This window comes from Periplaneta americana, chromosome 5 (genome assembly GCF_040183065.1).
Source record: "Periplaneta americana isolate PAMFEO1 chromosome 5, P.americana_PAMFEO1_priV1, whole genome shotgun sequence".
Lineage (NCBI taxonomy): Eukaryota > Metazoa > Arthropoda > Insecta > Blattodea > Blattidae > Periplaneta > Periplaneta americana.
Window position 1 is genome coordinate 12,426,178 of NC_091121.1, and position 7,092 is coordinate 12,433,269.

The following is a 7,092-nucleotide window of genomic DNA, read 5'->3' on the forward strand; positions in this document are numbered from 1 at the left end:
TCAAGAAAAGATCAACATTTATCTGCCAACAGTTGATTACTTCAAAGCAAAATACCTGCTTGAAGACATTGAGGTGATTGGTCTTCTTATTGGAGCCCGTGATGTGATTCCCAAGTTCTTTGAAAGCTTCAGGAAGACTTTTGAACTACCACAACATTTACTGCTGACATCATAACTTCAGTTTTGAAATGCTCTTGCCAAATTCTGAGTCATCATATTCACTCTGTTTAATTTTTTTTTTCTTCACTTTATAATTCATATATGTTTATTTTAATTTTCTTTCTACAAAATTTATGTAAACATTTAATATTGTAAAATTCATGTAGCAGAGTATACTGAGTCCTTCTGGGCTACCTCCAATGGGAGGCAGTTATCTTATCTTTGCTATTAGAGTAGAGTGAGAACTTTACTTCCTTGTAGTGTTCTAGACTAAACCTGGATATAAAATGAGTAACTGTGAGAAGGATGTAGTTTTAAATGTATTAGCTCTGGAAGAAAAAATAACAAAATAAGCTTCTTGTCGTCCATTTCATTTATGTCTTGAGTATTAACGGGATTGGAGGCCTTGCAATCGATATATTGTTATGGCTGTCTTTATTTCGATCTTGATCCATATAGAAATTCATCTAAATTTCTCTGGCCAGAATTTTGCATGGAATCTGGTCATACAGACAGAGGCGATATGGCAAATGGGCAATGCTGAATTTAAAATGGTGCAAAGAATAAAAATTAAAATATACTAAATGAATCTCTTCTGGTAAATGAGTGCACACCTTGTCTCCACATATGATCCATATATCTTAATGTTGTTTATCATTTAATATCTTTTTCAGCCCCAAAATTTTCTCCTGTTCACAATTCCTTACAATTTATCTTTCAGAAGGCAAGGATGCGAGGGAGGGAGTGAAGCAAAGACAGTTTACTGCACTACCCCTGCAATGTCACTTCATTTCTTTTACGAACAGTAAAATGAATTAGTAATTTCCAGGAAGTTATTTTGAATATTTCTGTTAAATGTAAATCTGTGAGCTTTAATTTCAAACAATTCGCTTAAAACTGCAACAATTTATTTACACTAAATACTTGCTTGGTCCACCATTGTGAACTAACAACGTCTGACCGTGAAACAAGCGGGCCTAGGTTCAAATCCTGGTTGGGGTTTTTCGGTGTTTTCTCTCAACCAATTGAAGCAGAATTGCTGGGTAACTTTTGGCGTTCGACCTTGGACTCAGTTCGCCATCATTAATACACATATCATCATCCATACCATAGCCCGGTTAAGTTCACAATGCGACATGCTGTACTTGTACAAGAGCATGGCCATTCGGCTACCCAATCATTCACAGAGTAGAAGCTGTAAGCATAATAAGCTTTAGGCTGCAGTGCAAGCCTTTGGGTCCCTCATCCATATAAGGAAAAAAAAAAGTGAAATTTCTTATAAATTATTTTAAAAGAAAATGATTCAGTTATGTACAATAATGTGAAATTTGTCAATTTTAAAAGGAAACGGTTGTTTTATTTAACGCAAAATACAAGTAGCTTTTATAAATTGTTACTGGTTTATTCGCCTCCCCTCCCCCCACCATCGCTGATTGCTCTTTAGACCCCTCAAGGACCACATCATGGATGAATATATAATAGGATGCGAAACTTACCGAGTTTGCCGTAACACATACTAGAGGCGCTGTTGTAGAAAATGATCTAGCTGCCACCTGTTGGAGGAGGAGCGTTATTACATCTAGCAGCGCACCAAGTAGCGAAAAGAGTAATTACTCCATGCATTTAGCAGCGCACCTGGTGACGAAAATGTTAAACTGCAGAAAGTATTCCCTCCCACTCTCATCGATATTCAAAACTAACCCAATTTAAAATAAATGTTATGTTTTATTTAAGGGGAGACTCCACTCAAAAACTTCAATTTTTTTCAAAAAAATTTTATTGGCTATTTTGCAACTTTAGAATGTGTACTTTCATACCACAAAAGGATTTGGCTTTATTCGAATTAGAAATATGTAAAAAAAAAATATTTAAGTTATGGGCTGCAAGGGGGCGTGGCATGTTGAGAGCTGTCAAAAATAATTTTAACTTTATTTCCATGAATACTGATATGTCTTCACAAATCTAGTAACTTTCTGTTTCAATGTTGGTTCCTGAACTTTCTAGACGTATGTGGCGGTTTCTAGTGAGAAAAATCTGCATTACAGATATAAACAAAACGTTTGTGTGATGGTCATGCAAAAGTTGTTTTGAAAGTTTTTTTTTTTTTTTCGTTTTCTGCGGTTGATTTGTGTAAACTGCCATTTGTTGGAATAAGTTTTATTATATTACTACATTATTTATTATAGTAGAGTTGTAAATATCGTAGTAAACAGTGAATTGTGCATGTTTTGTGCATGTTCTCGTGTTTATTTAGTAACATTGAAGTTCTCTTTCTTGTTTTTTTTTTTTTTTTTAGTTATTGTGTAAATAGTGAAAATTAGTGTCTATAGTGTGTGTAAATAGTGTATAGTATTATCGTATCATATCATAGCGTGTATATAACATAGATATATAAACATTACCACAAAATGGGTGTGACAAGTGGATAGATATCCAAGAGAGCCAAAGCCAAGCAAATGGCAGAAAAACGTTGGAAGTTGAGAACATTGCCTAATGAATGTGTAAACATAAATTTAGAAAATAAGCAGAAACCATGTTCAGTCCCAAGTACAACCTCCAAGAAAATTGGAATTGATTTAGAAACAGAAGTTCCAACAAATGAAACACCACATTCAGATTGTGATTATATGTTTATACACATGGATTTACTGAGGTCTCTATTTTCCAAACTCTTATGTAATGAGTGTTCACAATATACAGTTGTGTTACAAAGAAGGGAGCAGCATGGGTTTGCCTTCAGACTTGTTATAAAATGTACAAACTGTGATGTAGTGTTGGATGAACATTTTTCAAGCCCTAGACTAGAAACCACGAATGCTAAAACAAGGGGAGCATTTGATGTAAATAAAAAAATGGTGCAGTCATTTTCAAGATTTGGGAAGGGCTATGGGGCCATGGAACAGTTCTGTATAGGGATGAGCATGAATGTGATGAGTTCTAGCAATTATTACAAGTTACTGGAACTAGTGTGCAAAGAAGCTGCTTCATTTGGTAACAGAACACTTGAAGATGCTAGGGACCGGGTGAGGCTTGCCCATATTGAAGAAAATCCAGAATTAGAAGGAAAGGAAATAATTGACATATCCGATAGTTATGATGGTACCTGGCACACCAGAGGACACAAAAGTAATTATGGCATAGGATGTGTTATTGATGTCCTGACTGGATTAGTTGTGGATTTTGAAATTATGTCAAAATACTGCCATGCCTGTGTTATTACAGAAAAATTATTAGGCAAAGACAGTCCAGAATTTTTCTTTTGGAATGAAGGGCATATATCTACATGTGAGAAAAATTTCTCTGGTTCGTCCCCAGCAATGGAGATGCATGCAGCAGAGAAGCTGTGGAGGCGATCAGAAGAAGCAGGGTTCCGGTACACTGTGCTCGTGTCAGATGGAGATGCAAAAACCCATTTACATCTCAAGGCACAGAAAATTTATGGAGATGTCACCATTGAAAAGCGTGAATGTGTAAACCATATTGCAAAGCGTGTGGGCACTGGTCTGCGTAATATGGTAAAAGACTGGAAGAAAAAAAAAGTAACTTTGGGAGGGAAACAACATGGCAGTCTCAAGGAGTCGACAATAAAGAAGTTGACAAATTATTACAGGGCAGCAATTGTCAATAACGTTCCTGATGTCGACAAAATGAAAACAGCTGTATATGCCACACTGTATCATTGCATGAGCACAGATGAAAACCCACAACATAAAAAGTGTCCCAAAGGTAAATTGTCATGGTGCTTTTACAATAAATGTATTGCACTCGGTGAAGTTCCAGGACGTCATAGAGACAATATTCATACTCCACTTAGTACATCTATTGTGGCTAAAATAATGCCAGTGTATCAGAGGCTTGCCTCAGACATACTATTAGGAAGATGTACTGGTGGCATGACTCAAAATGCAAATGAAAGCTTACACAGTGTCATTTGGTCCAAATGCCCCAAAGAAACTTTTGTTTCACAAAAGAAGATACTTTTGGGTCTTGTGGAAGCTGTATCTCAATTTAACAAGGGGTGTTTGAAGACTGAACAGAGCAGGGAACTCAGCACTCCTTTGTCATCTTCCCAGAAGAAGATCTGCTTATCGAGGGATCGACGACGTGTGAAGCAGAGTGTACGATGCAGTCTTCACAAGGAAAAATTCAAGAGAAAGGCAACCTTGGAGATGAAATTGCATGAAGAAGAAGCCTTACTGGAGCAGGAAGGAAAAACATATGGTGCAGGAGAATTTTAATGGGTATGTGTCTCATAGAAATAGTCATTTTACAAAAATCCATTTTTCTGTAAGTTTGTTTTTTTCATTTCAATACCAACTTTTTCATACTAAATATTAACCAAATTAAATGAAATTTTTACAGCAAGTAGTTTGGGGATATTTGCATGCTTCTGTGCATCAATATTGTAACATAAGTTGTTCGTTTATTTTTTAATAATTTTTATGCATGAATTATAGAGCGAAAAATTATTTCAAAATTTTAAAAAATATCAGGAAGTAAATAAATAACATTTTTCAACAAATGAATGCATAGGACTGTTGAACTATTCCTTGTGCATAAACCTAAAAAAAATTGAGGATGAAAATTAAGGTTTTATAATAGAAAGTGGGATTTTTTGATACTGCTAAAAATTACAAAAAAAATTAAATAAAAAGGGAACCAGCTAAGATTGAGTCTTCAAATTTTGGGGATTATTACCTTTTTATATACTAAACATGGTGTCAAAATTTGGTTTCAATCGGTACCAAAGAAAAAAAGTTGAATTTTTCAGTGGAGTCTCCCCTTAACGACGCTCGCAACTGCTGAGGTTATGTCAGCGTTGCCGGTATGCCGGAATTTTTGTCCCACAGGAGTTCTTTTACATGCCAGTAAATCTACAGACATGAGCCTGTCGTATTTAAGAATACTTAAATACCATCGGCCTGGTCGGGGATCGAACCCGCGATCTCGGGCATAGAAGGCCAGCGCTATACCAACTGAGCCAACCAGGGCGACAGTTTAAAATAAAACATTTACATTTTTATTCCTCACAGCAGCTTCTACTGAAAATTCTTACAGGAGCCAACAGGAAGATAAAAGATACGATCTATTTTACACTACCCAATTAAAATATAACCAGACACAGACAAAAAAAAATAAAGCAAAAGGTTAGATAATTGTGATTGTATTCTTTGGGTATTTATTGTACAGCGCAATTGAAAAGTCTGCAAGAAGTACTTAGATAGTTCAATTTATTATATTAGTATTACTTTACAATATACATTCAACAACAGTATTTTTACAACGTCCATAAACATCACTGTTTAACATGCACTGCTTATACACACACGTAATATCACTTTATGTTCAATTTTAGCAAGTTCCTGTCTGCCATCTTATCTCTCGTCCTCGAGCAATATCTCGAACGGATAAATAGAGAACTCTGGGTAATGTACCCAACACGTAGTTCTAGTGTTCACCACCTACGACGTTGCGCGCTGGTCAACTTATTTCAGCCCCCCACTGCCAGATGGTGCTGACCGCAGTTTCGCATCCTATTATATTTATCCATGTTAATACTGTTGGTAGCACTGCAACTTTAACTAATAGAACTATTTTATATTTATTATTTACGTCTAAAACTCCATAAGATAAGAAAATTCGTTTCTTTTACTAACAGTAAAATGAATTGGTATTTTCCAGGAAGTTACTTTGATTTCATAAGTATATCCTAAACTGGAGGTAATTTTGGTTTCATGCTAGAACGTTTTTCTCCTTCTCGTTTACAGCGCACATTTCCGGTTCCGGTTCTTACGGTGTTGGTGTTGTTTAGTCCGTTGGTATGGGTGATTTTACTATCGTAAATTATCTAATTCATCTTGAATGTTTAATTATATTTACGAGTAATAGGTGACATTACATTATTTCTAGCTTTATTTAGTACACCGCATTTTCATAAAATTGTTTCTTTGCGGTGTATATGTGATTATTGTGCTTAACCTTAGTGACATGATTGTTCAGTGCACGTTACACGATGAGTATTTTTTAAAATTTGTTCTTATAATTGCGTATTTTATCTTGTAATTACAGATTGAGTTAGGTTGTAAGGATGGCCAAATCCAAGAATCACACAAATCACAATCAAAGTAAGTAATTTGAGGGAAAACTCTTAGACCTGTGCTTGGAGGTTATAATCTCCTGTGATTGGGGTTATTTTAGGAATATCTTTTAAAATATCTTGGAGTAGAGAAGTCCGGTGTGAGATGCATTTAACTTCAAACGTTTCCGGATGTGTATGGCCTGTATAGTTCCATGCTACATTTTCTTTATGATAAAAATAATAAAATTGTCTGTCTAGATTTCGAGCACATCGGCATTTTGTGAAATTGTAACGGAATAGATCACGAAGTGAAAATGCATGTATAGATTTGAGTTGGCCTACCGGTGAGCAAAGTCATTCCAGATTGAAAATTGAAAGGCTTTACAGAAGTAAACTCCCCCCCCCCCCCAAACCCTTTCCATTGGCAGACGTTCATGAAGAAAATAATTCAATTTTACACCTCACAATTTTTACAACGGCCACATATGTAGTGTATTACACAAACTGTAATTAAATACAATAAATATCGAAGGAAAATTGGTGCAGCTAAGTTCTTTACGAGGTGTCGAATGCGCATACTCAGTGAGCGACGGGAACCAGAATCTTTCAGATTATGGGCTTTGAATAATTTCACCGTTGTTACAATGAAATAACTAACGACATAACGGTTCTTGTTAGTAATGTTACTTTATCATTGTGTTTTTTACAGATAGAAAAGCTCATCGAAATGGCATTAAGAAACCAAAGCGGTACAGACATGAATCAACTAGGGGTGTAAGTATTACTTTTGACTAGTCTATAGAATAACATGTTTGTGATTAATTTCTTCATGTCCAAGATATAGTGTACTCAAC

General features: G+C 35.5%; 1 non-coding gene across 1 annotated transcript; it reads right to left on the minus strand.

The window, feature by feature from the left end:
- Positions 1-5,077: 5,077 nt before the first annotated feature.
- TRNAR-UCU (transfer RNA arginine (anticodon UCU)) lies at positions 5,078-5,151 on the minus strand. Its single transcript has one exon. It is a non-coding gene; the product is annotated as a tRNA-Arg (tRNA).
- Positions 5,152-7,092: the final 1,941 nt, after the last annotated feature.